At 42.6% G+C, this 19,515-nt stretch overlaps 1 protein-coding gene across 2 annotated transcripts in view; it reads left to right on the forward strand.

Annotated features, from left to right (window-relative positions):
* Positions 1 to 19,515, forward strand: part of ENTPD1 (ectonucleoside triphosphate diphosphohydrolase 1) — a 403,736-nt gene that overhangs the window by 248,163 nt on the left and 136,058 nt on the right. The window lies entirely within an intron of this gene.

A 19,515-nucleotide genomic window follows, 5' to 3' on the forward strand; every position in this document is an offset into this window, starting at 1 on the left:
GTGGAGACTACAGGGGCTCGCCTTGGGAAACCCCATCCTACTTAAAGGCCAGCATGTATATTGGGCAATACTTGCTCTATAGGGAACAGCCAGTGTGTTGAGGGTGCCGGTTGCAATCACTAATAATGGAGTTAAGAGTTAGGATTCTGCAAGTTTGAGGGTAATCTGTTTTAGGGTTTTCTTGGAGATGCCTGAGGTGGTATTTTATCTAAAGTCTGTGCATTGCAGCAGAAGGGTGCTTGGGTGAAAAACTGTGAACCTCAAAGCGGCGCCATGGTTTTGAAAATGGAGAAGGCGAGGTAAGGTTCGTTTCAAAGAGCAGCTAATGGCATAGCGCAGGGTGGTTGGGTCAAGGCCATGAACTTATTTGGCTCTCGGGATGAGGAATTTGTATACGATCCTGTGGAATGACTTGCACCACTTTGCTTGGTTTTTGCACTGGGGCCGTAATGGGAGCATGTAACATTGAAGGAGGACGCAGTTTTACAAATGGGTAAAATTTGCGAGGGCTTAAATGTGGATCGGCTTCAAGGAGGTGTCTGCAACATTGCCGTGCTTTCTCAGGACTTGAGGGATTTGGGCCAACTTCAAGATTTAGATTGGGGATGTTTTGTGATGTTAGGTGGTAGAGGGCCAAGATGTTTTCGAGGTAATTGTTTTTATTTTGCTCTTAAAATGGACCCAGAGGTCGAGGTCCGCAGGGGGAAAAAGATGGAGATGTGATGGTTTTGGCAGCAGTGGACTACTCGGTCTTATCCCTGATTGCAGATCAAGCAGAGAGTGCCCATCCAGTATCGAATGGCAGAGAGGCAGTCGATGTGCAGGATGAGGGGGATCTATTGAAGGCACTTGGAAATTGGGATAGCAGGTGGAGGTGTGTGCATAAAGCCTGACTGCAGGGATTGCTCTGCGACTGAAAGTTAGTACTTAAAATGGCGACAATGAATGGCTCAGCCGGCTCTTCAGTGTCATTGAGACTTCCCCGCTCAACCGGCTCAGCTGCAAGTGGGCTACAACAACTCATGCTGTCTCTGCTGTGTGAATGATCCACCTGGCTGTTTATTGCGTATGCAAACAGATTGCATACCGTGTAGCCTGTCATGGTGTCATTTCACCTGGCCGCTCTCAGGAAAATTCACATCAGGGTTCGAAAATGAAACATTAAAGTGTTCCTAAAATGACTTGCGGTAATAACATGAATGTACACTTGCCTTAGACTTGGTGCTTCCGAGTAATGTCCAGGCCACAAATCAGCAGCAACCCGCACCCACAAGAAGTGGAGCTTGCTTTGAAGGATTTTTAAAGGGATTTAAGCAAACCATGAATGCATAGATAATGGCGCTGGCTACCTTGCACGTCACTGACCCCGAGCCGAGAGAGCTCACTGCATGAATCACTCGGACGAGGCCCAAACCCAATGAATGCAAGGCAGAGATTTGCATGTCCTTGTATTTTTCCTTATGGGCAGTATCTGCACGTACACATGGGCTCTGAAAGGGGCTTTTACGGGAAAGGTTCGGTGGTGTCCCGGAGTTCCCATAAAGCATGCAGTGTGTACCTTGCTGCTGGATAGAGTGACCTTGCTCTGCACAGAGTAGACTGCCCTGTTCTTCCCTATCATAAACACTTGCGCAGGACTCTAGTTTTTCACGTGGTGTGCAACCTCTTTCGCGTGGGAATGTACATTCCCCTAACTTACGCACGAGCGCCCCCTGGGGGACACCCGGGGCACTAATGGCACAAACCAATGGAGGCAACATCCGAGGCACACCTAATGCACCTGAGATCTTGAATGAAATGATGGTGAAGTGTGAGGCACCAAGAACATTGATAGGCAATTCAATCTCTTTTATGTATAAAATACCCATATGAACACGCGTGTCTCCACCTGCCCCATGCTGGGGTAAGCCCCCCAGTTGGGCTGGCAGGTTTTCGTTTAACCTATTCAGAAACGGAAGCCCCAGCAACCCCAACGTTGCCGAGTCAATGTAAAATCATTAGATGTATTTATAAATGGTATACATGTATAAAATGTAGACCAGCAAATGTGCACAATTAATTTAAACGGTATAAACATACTTCATTTTTCCCGTTCCTTACTGAGGGGTCGGAGGAGCCCACAGCAGTTTGTAAAGCATGATGTAGTCTGTTATTTTTTTTATTTTTTTTTCTAACCCACGGGTCTCACAGAAACAACTGGTCACCGTATTTTCTATTTTTTTTTATTTATTTATTGTGATCTAGTTTTAAAACAAACACAACTTGTATCACTTTACAGTTCGCCTGGATATCATTTGTCCATTCTCATTTCGACCCCAAAGAATCATAAAATCATGACGTTTCCTTCTCCTTCATGTTTGGGTCCGCCAGAGCTTTCTTTGCCGTCTCGGTAGTTATCTCTTAACATAGGAGGAGTTCCTAGTTCCTTCATTTGTTTTTATTGAAGTGTGTTGTTGTTTCTTTCGAAGATTGTCCAAGAAGTTTATTCCAACACAGATAAAAAGGCATTATAATTTGTGGATATGAACTGTCTAAGTGCAGGTATTCTCATGGATGAATACATAAATGTTGCGGTTAATTTGACTTCTTTGCAGCCATCGTTCTGCGTGAAATTCATGACTTCCTTTTTGCATGATGTTATGTATATTTTGACTGCTTGGTGCAAGTCATGCTTTTTTTTCTGGTCAGGAATTTAAATGCACCTCATTTAATTTTCATGTATGCACAGATGATTTTAAATGCTATAAGCACATTTTTTTTAATGCAATGGATATAGATTGATGTTTTGTTATGTACACGTAGTTGTGTGTGCCTGCATTTTGTAAAAGGGTGCAAGGTGTATCTATAGTATATTATCTAATAAACACCCAATTAACAACACAAGAAAAAAATTAAATACATATAATCCACATAATAACATAATTGTGTTTTATGAAATATTATTCTGCTCTGTTATTTATTGTTTAAAGAAGAGCAATGAAGATATTATCATATTATCATATTATATTGTAATGGCATGGGCATAGTCATTAGTTCAATTTTATTGACATTGCATCGTTCAATTGTCAGGTGATTTGGGACTGTGTGTGGGCAGATGTGAAATATGACAGATATATTTAATGAGTAGTGTCACCGCATTTCTGTGCATGAAGTGCGTCAGTGTCATGAAGCATTTTATGAGCCCATTATTTATTATCATATTTTGAATGAATGTTTTCCCCTATTATTTTTGAAAGGCCCGAATGGATGTGTTTATGCACGGGCGTGGGCGTATGATAAGAGCATGCTATGAACGCAGTTTTGTGCGTATGATCCTTATTATTTAACCGGTTTGTTCTTGGCCATTTTGTTTAGCAGTTTGAATGCTTTCATATTTTGACTGCATTCATGTTATGAAAGATCTTGAAGACTTGGACTCAGAACCTGATCAGTCTTTGTTGCAGTGTTTTCTTGTCACGCGCTGTTCTTTCCCAGTTGCGTTGTTTACATGGGATCTTTGTCTTGTTTGTACCTTTTCTATTTTTCCTACTTTTACTTGTCTTCTTCGAGGCATTGGGAGTGTGTGTTGACGGTACAAATTGAGGATGCAAATGACGGGTGTTTTCTTTGGAGAGAATGGTGGTGTGATTGGTTATGGTTGTGATGTGGTCGGATGTATTGATGTGTAGTTGATGGTCATCTGGATGTTAGAGTTTTCTGATGGGTGCGTGAGTACGCGGATGTGCTACGGGTGTGACAGACCCCAGTCTTCATGTGGCAGATGAGGAGGAAGGTGTTACGATTTGATGACTGTAAGTGTATGTTAGATACGTGAATGTGGTATACGCTTGGAGAGTTATGAACGTGATTTGGTTGTTGTATGGTAGACAAGGTTGATCCTATGGTTGTTTCAGAGTGCCTGTTTTGCAGTTCCTGTTTTCCTGTTTGTGATTCTATTCCGAAGAAAGGGAGATGTGTAGTATCTAGAGTATTTCTCTGCACAGGGTGCACACTGTTCAGACAATAGATTGTTGTGATGTCATCCAGAACCTGATGGGACATCAAGGTTCCAAATGTTACAGTTGAGGTCTTCAGGATGGGAGAGCTTACTGACAAGATGTATTTTACCTAGCTCCTGTCTCATTCGACTAAGCTTACCCGGTAACTTGTAATAAAGATTACTACTTTTATATAAACCAGTTTGCAACATTTTACCTGCTTCTCCAGTGCCGTGAATACTACAATGATCAGTAGTTTAGTGTCTGTAGTTGTATGTTTTGGTTCCCCCCTTTCTCTAAAAGAAGGGGATCCCATGGCTGCTACAAGGGAAAACCCTATTCTCTGCACATTGTGTAAGTTTCCCTTAACAGACACCTTCGAAACTAGCAGACTGATCAACTCCCTCAGGTTCCAATCAGGCCCAACGATCATGTGTTAAGATGCCAAAGGTAGCTTTTCCCAGCTTTTTGCCCACAGTCCTGTAATTCATTTATGGACCAACCCACTGTTACATCACAGTGCCAAGATAGGACTACTACCTACTTTGAAGAATGCTGGCCGACTGACCAATGAAAGGGGATTGATGGCAGAGATGAAAAAGGAAGCCACGACATGCAACCCTCTGTTATTCAGGCACAGCACCTAGGGCAGAGGTCTGCAACCTTTGGCTCTCCAGATGTTTTCCATCACACCTACCCTAGTCAATGGTGAGAGATCATGGAATTAGAAGTCCAAAACATCTAGAGAACTACATGTTGCAGACTACTTTCCTATGGGAAACACCTATTTTTAAAGGACAAAACACATACTGTTGCTCACCCCAAATTAGGCTAGCCTGCCAATGGTGCTGCACAGAAAAAAGTAATGCGGCATTGAAACATTTTCATTAGCTCCCTCTATGTGGGTGCTAGCCAATCGACAGATTGGAACGCAGGCTGTACTGTATGGTACAAGCCCACGTTCCAAGCTGCCTGGGCAGCCAGCACACCGTCCCTTCCCCGGTCCCCTGCACGGCGGCAAGACATTTTCTTTTTCTCCACCAAAAAACAAATAAGTTAACTTAGCACTGCACGGTGCCAGGTCACTTCGCAAAGATGTCTTCCAGGCAGTCCTGCTTCAACATTCATGACATCGGTCTTGGCCATTGAAAACTGACTTCCATTGATGACGGCACTGTGCGTCGCGCCGTAAAAGTAAGCTTCTTTATTTTAAAAAAATACAAAGAATTAGCACCCATGTAGGGTTCTACACGGGTGCTAATGGCGATATGCCCCTCAGTGGCGGGCTGACCCTGAAGGTAACGGCGCTGCCACCATCGTTAAGGGACCGTTGCTGCGCTTAGGCCCTTCACTTGGCTGGTGGGTCGTTACCTACAGGGTCGGCCCACCACCTCGGGGCATACCACCTCAATAATACATACAAGATAAATGCCTACTTTGCACACCTTTAGTACGTCTCCGCATCATTCACAATAGCAATGCATTGTATACATGCGGTTTCCCTTCTTGATATATTTGCCTTACATTCCGTAATGATGTGCATCAGGTCCATCTGTGGCTACTTGTTTTTCTAGTTATATGTGGCCAGAAAAGAATAAAGCTCACAATGAAATGCTGTGCATAAGGGAATGCCTTCATAGGACTGTTTCATACTCTTACCTTGTATACATAAAGACATTATACAAACTCTGTGTATAGTTAGGTGTTGTCACAAAGTTAGCATGGGATAAAAAAAATGCAGATACAAAATTCCTTTGTAACTGCTCATTTGTTTTCTCTCGGATAGGGACGATGGGTGGGGAATAGCCTTAAACAAACTCAGAGAGGCAAGATGAGGTAGAGAAAACCCAATGTAAGGATGACCACCATTCCCTCACTCCATGCCACCCCCCAACTCTGGTTAGTCGATTTCCAGGATGGCATACTCCAGGTCTCCGGGCCGGAAAGAAAAACAAAATTAAAATAAAGTCCAAATCAGAGTTTGCTCCCTATCGATAGCCTCCTTTATCGGACCATGCATTAGGCAAATGTTTGGGCTGATTGGCTGGAAATACATTTGAAGAATTCATACGTCTCTTGTATCCCCAACAACCCCCCCACCACATCTCCTGTATCCCCCAGCAGCACTCCCCCGTCCCCTAGACCCCTAGCACCCCGACCCGCCGATGGGGTTTTTCAGGACCATTGTCTTTGGGCTATGGGGGTCTAGACCTTCCTTTTTTCCTGGTGGTGTTTGTTAGTGGCTTGAGTACAGTAGAGGTCGCCTCCCAGACTCTCCATCATGAATGGGGTTCCCCTCACTCAGTGTGTCAAGATACTACGTTGGAACAGGTATCTTATCAATGACCAGAGTAGTAGGCCGACCAAACAGCACACCAGAAATTCTATTGAATTTCGCCTGCACACCCAACCCATTATTTCTCCTTCTCAACATTCCACCCCTTACTTGTACTATGGCTCTCCTCCTCTCTAGCCACTGACCACAGCTGCACACCCTCAATGAGCCGCCCCATGTTCTTTCATCTACCCACTTCAGGCTCCCCGGTTTGGTCTCATGGGTCACCTTTTTCCTCTATCACTTTGGTTCCCCTGGAGCCTAACATGCCTCTGTCTCCACTCACTCATCTTTACTGGTTGACTCGTTCCTCCCCTCTCTCTGGACTCATTCCCCACCTCTTTCTTCTTCTTCTCACAGTACTTCACCTCCTAATGGTGGATGGATGTTGCATCTCGCCTCCTTCCTCTGTTCAAGCAGTATTGCAGATTTCTCTTGTAAGCTCTACATCTCAGTCTCTTTGGCCTTACGGCGAGCCAGTGACATGCTTTTCAGGATACTGACACCCAACACTTGGGTTGGAACTCTCCATCTCATTCATTGGACAGAACACCTGGTTGAATATTTATTTCTTGAACTCTTAAAGGGACAGCAAGTGTAGCAGCTGTTTTACGGTTGGCATGGAGCCTCCTTTGTTAACCCAAATGTCACTTCTGATGCCAGTTATCTAGTAGATCCCATAAGGTGGCAGCGCTAAAACGTATCCCCCTGTGGTGATGCGCTGCCTCATGATGTTTGGGATATCCATGGGATCCTTCCCGCCCTGCACCAGGCCCAGCATCACACTGCTTGTGGCGGCACATGACCCCCTTGCTGATCCCACTATCCTGGTTGGGCAGTGAGTTAATCCGTGTGCTGCTTATTAGAACACTTTAACATAATTGTCTCACCTCGCTGCACCTGAAATGCATCCAGTCATTAACTATTGATGGTTCTACGTTTTTGAACAGACTAGGTTTTGATAGTCTCCATTTTGGTTGCCTAAATTTGGTGGACATGAATAAAAACGTTATTATTTGTAAGACAGCTCAGTGGATTTTTGATGTGTCCGACCTGTGAACAGTCTCCATTCCTGGCAAGGCTGACTCAGTGGTTCATGCTTCCTTGATCAATTAAGCACAGTAGCATTGGGTAATAACACCTATTACGACAACACTTGGAGTTGGGACATCTGGCTTCAAGTGCTATATAAAAATGTGATCTTATTAGGTATCCAATCCAAAAATATTTATACAAAGGCCATTCGGACTGGAAGCTGGTAAGAGAAAAGTACCTAGTAGGCCAGCTTTCTAGTGTGCTGTTCATGCTGCAAGGGAGGAATGGTATCATCAGCATGACACTGACGAAAGGTACAATCTGAAAAAGCTTTATTCAATTTTTGGGGTTTAGTAAAACTCCTACTTTGCCCTGTAGCTAGTATGGTAGTAGTCCCAACCATAAAATAATAAATAAAACAGTCCAAGTCGAGTCAGTCAAATCAAAATGGCCTATACTAACAAAACCTAATCCCTGCCCTATCTCTCATACAAAAAGTTTGCTATGGGGAATATGTATGCAAAGGAAAATCAGTATGAGAATATAAAGAATCAAAGTGGCTGTGTCAGCTCTCCTACCCACGTTAGACAGCACAGTGTTAGGCGGTCCCTGTAGGGAGGCTGACACACTCTGGCTCAGGTTCTTAACACAAAGGCAATTCAAAACGTGGATCGAGGCCCGCCTGACCTTCCACATTAATGTCTTCTCTTTTTTTTCCAGCTTTCAAAACACAGTTCAACAAAAAGTTCACATCGGTCTCCCTCTGTTGGGCTCAGACCTTTCAAAGCAAAATTACAAAACATTTGTTGGGGTTACCTTCCCCAAGCTTAATTCACATCCTTTTGGGGTTCCCTTCCCCTAACGTATACGCTTCCAGTCTCCCTCAGTCGGGCTCGGACCATTTTCTGATGTCAAAGACTTTTGAATGTGTGTGGCTTTAACTTGCAAGCCTCCGCAGGACCGCTTCTACTTTCCTCTCAGTGCTCACTCTTGTGCTATTTGCCCCAGTGCTTCTTGGTCTGGGTAGGTCAATGTCTACAAACATTTCACCTTTCACTGAGACTTTGGAGTGGGCTACTTCCTTTTGTCTGACCACTCTGTTACTCAGTATCGCTGGTTTCACAGCTATCGTTACTTCAAAGTTCATTTGCAGGTCTGCCTTTCTGTGCGTCTCATCCACACGCGCTCAGCCTTCCATTGTGTGATATAATGTTGCAACTTCAGTCTTAAATGTCGCTTGCCAACTCACCCGCTGTGTGAGTTTATTTCTTCTCTTTACAGTTTTTCAATTCACGAGTTAAGGTTAGTACCACAGGCTTGGGCTCGCCGCCCCAACTCTGCTGTTCACCCGACAGGGTCGCTGGCGTCCTTGAAACACAATGCAGTCTTCTTGTTTGGGATTTGGCCTTCTCCATGTGTCTTTCACAGCCTTTTAGAGGCAACAACCTCCTACAGGGAACTCCTGGGATTCTCCACCCTCTGTTCTCGTCCCTTGGTCCGTTGCTCTGCTCCAGTAGGTTTGTCTTCATCGCAGAAGTTCTGCCCTTGCTCGTGTTCCACCTTGCTCAGAGTTTGTCTCTGTTTCAACTTTTATCTGTGTAAGGAGAGCTAATTGGTATCAGATGTATGCACTTAAAGTCACATGCCTGACTTTGCCTGACCCAATTAGCGTGACATGTCCTATGCAATATGTAAGGGTTCGCCTCTTTATTCTCAGTCGCCCTCTTCCAATGCTCAGTGTTTGTGCAAAAAGTGCGGGGGGAGTTGGGACATCAAGAGAATCCTATAAAATGGGTTCAGTGTACAGGAAAGGAGGGAATACTGTGTTTCACCATTGGTTGTCTCACCCCCACTCCCTGACGATCCCTCACCCAGGTGATCCTCCCGCACTGGTCCACCCCCAGGGTCTGGATCCATAGGCAATGGCTGTGCCCTGGCCACCTGAGGGTGAGATCCCTGGGGACTAGTAGGTGAGACACCCTTTCGTTTCTCACAATGCATACACGTCAACCTCTCCAAAAAGATGGGAACATAGAATGTTTATTTGCTATATGAAAAACATGTTGCTTATTAGTCTGGGAAACCTTTCCACTTCCAACACAAAGTCCATGTTCTGGTATAGCTTGGTTTTCATTTGTGAGTGCATGTAGTCGGTATAAAGCAGTTTTCTTTTTCTTCTCTCCTAAAGTAAGTGTATTTCCTTACATATTTGAATGGATGTAAACATGGGTGTAAATACAAAATTGGATAGCTCTAAGTGATTTGTTGGAACTAGTTTGTCGGGTTGTTTCGTTGATGGATTGGTGTTAGTAGTCCGCTTCATATAATTAAATTGTGAGGTGGTGAGCATTCTCTCATGGACTTGTTGTAGTTTGAAGTATGTTTGTGAATATGTAAAATTGTACTGCAAAGGTGCTATTAATATAGTGTTAGTGATAGATGGCTCTTGTTGAGGGTGGATATTGGAACCCTAAGTCCGACATGTCACTGCTTGTCCTTTTGTGTTTCCTTCTTTGTGTCCACTCTTGATCCTTTTGTGTTTGATGGCATGATATGGTTCGCTGCACCAGATGCAGATTAAATGTATTGCCTTTTGCATGGTAACAGAATTTCTATCTTAGAATGTTAAGGGTGATTAATAATCCATCGAAAGGAGAAAGGTGCACACACATAAATAAAATGAAAGCTGATAGTCCTTTTACAAGAAATCTATCTGCTGGAGACAATGATTATATTTTGAATACGAAATATAATATAGAGGTGTCTAGTTGCTATCATCAACGGTCGAACAAAGTGTCTATACTGTTCTGGCTAAATATACGGATGATACTGGGTAATAAAATAATTGACCAGGAGGATAGGTATGTTGCAATGGAGATCACTCTGGATGGGAAACCCATCATCCTTCTGAATATTTATGCCCTTAACACAGACCTTTTTTACCTAGAGATAGGGAATATTCTGGATACGTTACAAGGAGAGGGCATTATCCTGGGAGGAGATATCAATCCGGTTATTAATACAGTGCATGATAGATCACCAGACAGTCTGTGTCAGAAGGAGTGGGAAGGCCATTCAGGAATTAAGAAATCTAATGTAGATATGAAAATTGATAGCCCCATGGTGAACATTGAACCCCAACGCTAGGCAATATACCTTTTATTCTAACTCTCATAACACCTCTTTGCATATTGATTTTTTTGGGGGGGTTTCTAAAAGGTTGTTCCCTAAAATGATGGATTCCTCAGCAGGGAGAATAGTCATTTCGGATTGCGAGGGTATTCGCATGTCTTTGGAATGTTTATTGGCAGACCTCCGATCTTCTTACCGAAAATAGGTCCACCTCTTAAAGAAGTGAGGGCACGTTTGTCCGTAAAGCAAGTTTATTGTACAAACGCCAGGAGGGGCTAGATGACCCCATCGTCAGAACTAACCCAATTCTCTCCGAACCACACAAAGGTTAGAAATTATATACATTTTGCAATATTTAACACACTCCTACATATTTTGTTAAGAAGACATCCCCCCAAACATGATTGTTAGCCCTATACAAGGAAATGTAATCCCCTCCCCCCAAGTTCCCATGCTCACATTGGATACATTCCCTTAATCATCAACTGTGTTCAACACACATTTGCATGAAACCCAATTAACAGCACACCCCTTTTCGGTATCTTTCCGTGGTCCATCACACAATCATCACATGGTTAGATATTCAAGCACAACAACCCTAATTTATTACAAGTTCCATCTGGTCGGGGAACTCTAACCCTGGTTGTGATGCACATGGCTTTACAAGGACATTTCAACAATATGAGGAGGGATTGAAACAAGTAAGTTCCCTTTGAACCGATGATAGCCATCTTATCCACCCAGACTCTTTGGCGTCCCTGGGATCTCTTTTCACACTAATCTATAATGACTACCATTTCAGCATGCATGGCCTCTGGTCACATACTGGTAATTCCTGAGAACCTGATTGAAACCCATAAACCATTTTTCAATTCTCCCCTTAAGCAGCCCTTGCACCAGGTTTATTACCTGGCCCTGAGTTCACCCTATCAGGTGGATGAACTTCCCTGGTCACTGAATAACAAACTCTCCTGTACTCAGGAAGATTACATCTCTTCTTCACAATAGCACCTAGTCATAAACTCTGGCCTGGCTGCAACTGACCATTTGATGTTATAGCAGTTCCCCAAATGCAGTTTACCGCCTTCTCCCATCATTAGTACTCAATCAACCAGCTTCCCAGGTCACACAGAGTTTCTCGCCAGACCAGGTTTCTGTGGTCTACACAAACCCCAACTATGAGGGACCCACGGTATACAGATTGGTGTATTCATCATATACCCCTTGTTCCCGAATGTCTGTGCATGTATGTTCAAGACTTCTTTGTTCCTTCACCATGGCTTCTCCATCCACAAATCTCCTTTCTCACATGCACATTTGAAGCGCCTCACGTCCCATCTTCAGGCACTATGCTGCACGCCACATGACTACTTTATGTTCACATTGTATCGGCAGAATTGTAATTATGTTGATACACGTGTGCAAATCTCAAATTTATCAGCTATACGCAAAATAAAACTAATAGTAAGATTTCATTCTCATCAACTACACTGATACATGCTAGCTTGCAACATCACGCTAACATCACACCCACCCCTGTCACCAATATTGTGCGCACAGTGCGAACTCTTCCATCCCATTGAAACCATTATCGACCACCCCAACAAGGGATACATGTTAGAGGCTTAATACATTCTTGTTCTCTCATACAGCTTTCAGGAAAACTGTAAAAGAGGAACTTATAAATGATATAAATGAAAATAAAGACTCTGTAGATATTTTTGTTTTTTGGGATGCAATGAAAGCCACTATCAGGGGGAAAACTACTAGTTATTCATTGCTTCTTAAAAAGATCACAATGTGTGAAGAAGAAGAGCATTATGCCAATTTTTACAGGTCATAATGTGATCTTGACTAAAAACGTGAGCATTGTGGATGCCTTTAGACATTTCTATAAAGATGTATATAAGTCTGAGGACTCTGCCACTGAAGCTGACAAATTAGAATTTATAGGGGGACTTGGACTGCCTGTTTTGCAAAATACTGATGTTGAGATACTAGATGCACTGCCTACTACAGAGGAGTGGCTGAATTCTACAGCACATTCAGTGGCTTACTGAGCCCTGTTTTGTTGGATGTTTATTTAGCAATTATACACCTGGGGGTAATCTATGCAGTCGGCCCTAGTTACATTAATTCCCAAGCCAGGTAAGGATCATGCAATTAGTGCAAACTACAGACCAATATCCTTACTCAATGTGGATGTCAAACTATTAGTAAAGATTTACGCCACCAGGTTGAGCTTAATATTGCCTCGTATTATTGACCGTAATCAGACTGGGTTTATGCAGGGTCGATTTATTCATAATAATATGAGGGAAGTGATAGATGTTGTTCGCCTGAATACAAATTTGCTGGAACCACTGAGTGTGGATGCTTCTAAAGCATTTGATCGAGTCAATGAGACATCTTTCAAATTCATATTGGAAAAGTTTCGATTTGGCCCTGTTTTTATGCCGTTCTTTCATGCCTTTTATATAGTAGGGCAAAGGTGCATATTTTGGTAAATCAGTCTAAATCTGCTGTTTCTGACATTCAACACGGAACCTGTCAGGGATGTCCTTTGTTTCCTCTCCTTTTTAACATATTTATGGAGCCCTTGGCAGCAGCAATTAGATAAAATGAAAATGTTCAGGGGAACATGTGTGGCAGATATGTCTAAAGTTTTGCTGTATGCGGATGACCTACTTCTCTTCCTTTCAAACCCAGAATATTCCATCAAGAACATAATGGACATTTTTCTTCAGTTTGGTAAAATATTAAACTTCAAGGTGAATAAATCTAAGACAGAAATCGTTCCCATCACTCAAACATGTTTTAGGACTTGTGTCCCTTGTAGTGAATTTCATTGGGCAAAAGATGGATTCACACATCTAGGTGTGTATGTTGTGTGAGACACTGTGCACATGCTGGATCATAATATTCGTATTAAACTATAGAGAGTATAGATGACGTCATGGTGTTATAATTTTAAGGACACAGGCTAGAGAGTTAGTGAGTATACATCAATATAGCTTTGATATAAAAGGATTGAGCTATTAACAGGTCTGGGCAGGTTATGCTGGGGCCAGGTGGAGTTTACAACCTGTATATATAGTTTTTTGCTTGAAAACACGAGCACCATTTCAGCTTTCTAAGGGCTATCGGGTGTGATGGTCAGGAAACCGTGATTATGAACAGCTGTAGTTACTATGAGCGGGAAAAAAACCAGGAAGCCCCAAGGGTTTTGAGGAAAGGCATAGATCTGATTGTTTTACAGTGTATGATGGGATGAAGATGATCAGAATTTGATGACCGACTATGAACCCGAAGACTTTTGGGACAAGGATCATGTAGTTTTGGAGCAAACATTTGCGGCCAATGTGGGCTCCCAAGCTAGGGACTCTGAATCTATGGCTCTGCAGGCAGATGCGGTGATGACGCCGGAAATGGCCCATGCCTCCATGTTCCCCATGTTCTGTGTGCGGGAGTGAGGAGTGGCAAGCTATAGCACAGACTATTCATGTTTACTGTGTTTGCTGTTCAAAGCATCTTGAAAACCCAGCACCTAGTGATAATAGCCTATGTCAGGCCTGTGTTTTGCTAATGGTGACCGATGGCATTAAAGACAATGCTATTATTTGTTGTGTTTGCTGTTCAGAACGAATTGAAAACCCAGGGGATCGCGATAACAGTCTGTGTAAGGAATGTGTCTCGCTAATGGAGACTGATACGGACATGATGGTTCTCTTTCATTCTGATATTCAGGCTACACAGGGTTTTATGGCAAAAGTGGCTGGGGTGTGTTTAAAACAACACTTTTACAGATGGTGCTACGGACATAAAACTGATGATCCGCAGCAGAATTCACATGACTGTTTGAAGATATCTTACTCTGACAATTGACTACATAAAATATTTTGTGTGTTGAGCTCAAACGTCTTGTATATCTGCGGTGCTTGACGCAGTCGCTGACATAGAGGAGGATTGGCTTAAGGACTGGACCATGCGTGTCTAAAACATTATGGGCTATATAATCGGCAAATAACCCTCCTTTGAAAATTAAGCAGTTTAGACGCATCTGTCCGATTGATGTTAGAAACATCATTGAGAAAACAGTTTGCAAGTGGGAGGGGATAAAGTATATCTAATTGGGTACCTAATGGAATGTCGACATATTTGCTTATTGAGGCTGTGATCTGCAATGTGTCTGTGCAGTAATCCCATGTATTACGAATTCTGTACAAGGGCTGGCCATCGTGCAGCAAGTGACAAACCCCAAATTATTTAATGCAAATACATTTTGAAACAAAATACCTGTTTTAAATGTTAATACAAATCTGTTTATAAAATCTGTTCTCGTCTTTATGATTAGCGGTTATAGAACGAACATGTCTGACTTGAAGCTGTTGAAAATAAATTATGATGAAGGATATGTTGGTAGTTATGGTGCGGTTGACGGCCTGTGCTGTAAACTGCGAACCGATGGTGAGAAGGTATCACAGGAAGCAGTCAAGGCATGGCTTTCGGATGAAAAGGCCTACACGCTGCACAAGCCAGCCATGACACATTTTAAACAGCAAATGACCGCGGAATCTTACATCAATCAACAATGGCAGACAGATATTATGGATTTTAACCTGTTTCACAAAGACAAGAATGGTTTTTGTTATATTCTGGCTATCATCAAGGTTAATCAAAATATGCCTGTTAAGGATTTCAATCGGGCGACACACACCGGATTAGGACCCTTGCCCTTAGCTTGTATGTAGCGCACAATTGGAATGCTTTCTCTTTATTTTCTGCAAATTCAATTTGAGATGGCACACAACCCGTCTCACACCCCCTTTTACAAATACCAGGGGTCACAATGGAGCATGAACCAGGCCGGTTGATGGCAATGGAATATTTATTCATTTTAAAATTCAAAGAAATCACACACATTTTAATATTGGGCAGCAATCACTAATGGGGTAATAATTACAATGAAAATCACTCAAATACAATTGGTTAACCTTCTACAAGAACATATCCAAAGCACAAATGAATGGGAGCAGTTTTGAAAAACGGGTAGATATCACCTCAGCTAAGATTTCCCCCTACAATGCTCTCCCAAACCCCAATGAATTGAATTTGAAGTGGACAGAAAGAAGCAGCAGAGAGTCGGGGATATGAGATAGCAAACAGAATCGAAAACCGACCTTCCCTCACAAAATAAGAGACAATGGCATGAAATGACACTCGAAATTTGACAAATACTTAATTAATGCATGGTTAAATCAATGAAGCAAATATGATTTCTCACAATAGCAGGAAGGTATAAACACTAGCAACCACAAGGCAAGGGATCAACAAAAGGCATACAGTTAAAAAAGCAAGTGGAAAGCAAAAACACGATGCAGCCGAATCCCACTTTGGAAAGTTGCATTTTACTTTTTGCAGTTTTAAATGTCAAAAACGGTTTCTATGAAAAACAGGTGAAATACTCGCAATCTGAATGCTTTTTTTGGGCTGGGGAATAGATGCACATCACAGGGACAATATAGAAGTGAAATGATGTCTCTAGCTGAAGGATTGGATGAGATTTGCAATATAAAAGGAGGTTCGGTTTTGGAAAAATAAAGCCCTTAAAGAGAGAAAATCGGTTTGGAAAGAAAAAGACAGAGTTTACTTATACTAGATTATCAAGACGATGGCGCTGCCCATGAAACAGGTTAAGTGGCCGGATTAAGCCGCTCCACGTTGCGTTTCTCTTTATGTGGAAATTACTGAAATTATTAAAAATATTACTAAGGAGTTGCAAAATGGGGTGAATGAAAGAATGGCGCTAGCACTAGGAATCAAGGACAGGATGCACAAAGAATTCTGACAGTTGAACAAATTACCAAGGCATGGATAGAATTACTTGGAGAGTAGAACAAAGTATCAAGATGGGGTATGCTATGTGTTGCTATGGGATGGGGAGTCCACTCTTGAGTTTGGGATTTTGGGACAGTCAACCGGGTTCTGGTCACCGCACAGCGGGCGCCCCTTACAGCAAACAGCTGGGTAATTCTGGTCACTGGATGGCAGAGGTACAGCTGGATGGCAGGGGGGTACGGCGGGCATGCAGTTAGTGGGCAAAAAGCTGGTCTGGTCACAGGATGCTCCCCAAAAGGGTATCTCAGCTTTTCCCTTTTTGTTACTGGGCTTTTTAGTGGGATTTCTGGATCAAGGCCATGCTGGGATAGGGTCAGCTATGCTTTGGCCTGGCAGTAGAATCTGGAATCTGGCAAGATGAATGTAGAATATCAGGATACGCAGGCGCTGGAAATTCAGGAGAGAGCGTGTCTAGAGTTCTGTCAGCCTTCCTTATTTATAAGGCATGGTGACATCATAGGATTATATGGTGGGGCAGGCTTAGCTGGGCACACCTCTAAATAACTGGATTGGTCAGGGGTGATTGTTACTGCCTTGCTGTTAGCTGGTTGAATTTTTAGGGACAGGACATCAGCTTTTTGAGGTAGGCTTTGCAATGCAAGGGATCATCCCACAGTTACTTCAGCTAAAATCATTCTTCACATAGATCACACATTTATGCAATTGTGGCATTTATACAAATTACCTAGGCAGATTACATATTTCACGCAGAACATGACAACTTTGTTTCATCCGTCTAATAATTTTTCCTCATTTTCAGTGATAAATATTCAACCTAAAATTCTATAACTTTATACATAGGTATAGATTATCATAAGGCATGTAGGTATTGAATTTCAAAGTGGCATCATGTACTCTTTCCTCAGAATATCCAATTCTCTGCCATTTCTGTTCCCAATGTGGCAGTGAAGGCTTCCACATCTTGTTTAAAAGCCACTAAAATTACATTTAAACTGTTAACTTTTTACATTCCTGCAAAGTCCTGTTGCAGAGATAAAAGTCTTACAAATGGTCAGCATTGTCTCCCAAATAAGGGCATAGCTTACAAGGCTGCTCTTAAATTGACTTTGAAGCTCCCAGTAAAAGTTGCGAGAACGTGCGATTTCTTATTTCACACGCATGTGTCCCAGAATCTCTATTGTAAGAGGCCTCTGCCCAGACAAAACTCTGATGGGCATGGGATGTTTACTGCTTTTGGTCCATTCAAAGTTTTCGAAGGTTGCAATTAGCACGCATGTATCCTAGAATCCATTGTAGCTCCTTCTTCCGGGGGTTAGGCCACTCCTGTTGTCAGCCAAATGTCCCTTGAGCCATGGCAGAAAACCTGTTTGGGCTGATTTCCCCAGTGTAGCCACTGCCATTAGTTCTTTATTTTATTTTGAATCAGAAGCAAGCCTGTTGATTAAAACAACCCATATGTTTCCAAGCACAACCCCCTTTACGTTACTAGGCAAGGACATGTTTTTATTCAACATTGTACTTTTAAAACAGGTATTTTTTTTTTTTTTTGGTTTGCAAAAGCCCATTTTGACACATGGTGAATGCTGCTGGGATTGCTCTTTTAAATTCGGGTTTTCTCTTCCATCTGAATTCCCACATTGGGAAGCCCCAGCCATTGAAGCCCCAGCCAGGTTCTTTTATACAGCAATTCATTCAAGACATAGTTCCACTGAAATTGACATCTGCCCATAAAGCTAGGGTTTATTTGAAGTATTGATTTTTGAGATTTTGTAACCCAAAAGACAAGCGTTTTCCCATGCGACTGAAAGTAAAGCTTCTGTTAATTTCCCAGTTCTGGCCTGACACAGCCTGTCATGCAGGGATAATGGAGCACCATCTGGATATGGATGGGCATGGCAGGGCCTCATTGATGAAAGCAATGTGATGTTGAATATATGAAAATAGCATTGGGGCAGCATCCTTTTGAATGTAAAATATTCCCTTTTCAATGGGAACATTTTGCAAGCAGCAGAGCAGCGCTGCTTTTCAATTCGCCTTTTTTGGTGCACACAAGAACTCATACTGGTGTTCTTTCTCAGTGTGCTCTCTGTTCTAACTTGCCCAATAGTTGTTTGGCAAGATTGTGCAGCCATCATTCTGTAGCTGCAAAATGCAGCTTTGATCATGGATGGGAGTTCTGCTGAGTGGGTCAATGTACCCCCCACGCCTATGTCGAGGCTTTAAAGAACAAGACCAGCCACAGATTAGCAATGTTTTTCAAATGCATATTTAACAACGGCAGAGTCCCCGCTAAACTACAGACGGACACTGGTAAAGAGTTTTTAAATAAACCACTGCAGGGTCATCTAAAGCAGCACGGGGTGCATCACTTTGTAACACACTCCAAAGTTAAAGCCTCTATTACAAAAAGTTTTATACGCACCTCTAAAACACAGCTCTGGCGATTCTTCACAGCTAAAAACACCTGTAGATATGTGGAAGTGTTACCTACATTTTATACATATTTATACCAGGCATCATAGATCTAGTAAAACCAAAAGGAATCCTGTGCGGTTCTGAAAACACAAGGCCATCTTTAAAAAGGGCTATGAGCAGAACTACAGCAACGAGATATTTATCATAGATGAGTGGCTCAGCAGGAGGGTCTTATATATAGTTTCATTGATTATGCAGGGGAGACTGTTCAAGGTGTTTTTTTATAGGCTGCAGATCCAGAAAGTGAGTAAAGGCCAACAGCGAGTTTATAGAATCAAAAAAGTCATGAAGAGTAAAGGTTGTGGAACAAGGAAGCGGAGCAAGGAAGCACCATCTAGTCAAATGGCTGGGGTGGCCTAACAAATTCAACAGTTGGGTACCCGCTGGATCCCTAGAGAGCACGGGTGTGTAACTGGGCGGCATGGAGTCTATACCTTTTTACATTATGCTTCCCAGCAAGTCTTCAGCTGAGATATTTCCAGGTAACAAAATTTCCAACTTTACTGCGAAGCTGGCCAAACCCATACATTTGGAGGGGCAATGGATGGTGGCGCTAAATTCAGTATGTCCAATGCGACAATTTAGCACCAGTGGAAGCCATGTTTATCATAAAACGAACAAACCCGCTGAGGCTCTGGTGGGCGGGTTCCCCGATGGGCATTATCCAAATATGCAGGAACTTGTTAGTTTATATCAAATCTA

This window comes from Ambystoma mexicanum, chromosome 8, assembly GCF_040938575.1.
Source record: "Ambystoma mexicanum isolate Mex_15411 chromosome 8, UKY_AmexF1_1, whole genome shotgun sequence".
Lineage (NCBI taxonomy): Eukaryota > Metazoa > Chordata > Amphibia > Caudata > Ambystomatidae > Ambystoma > Ambystoma mexicanum.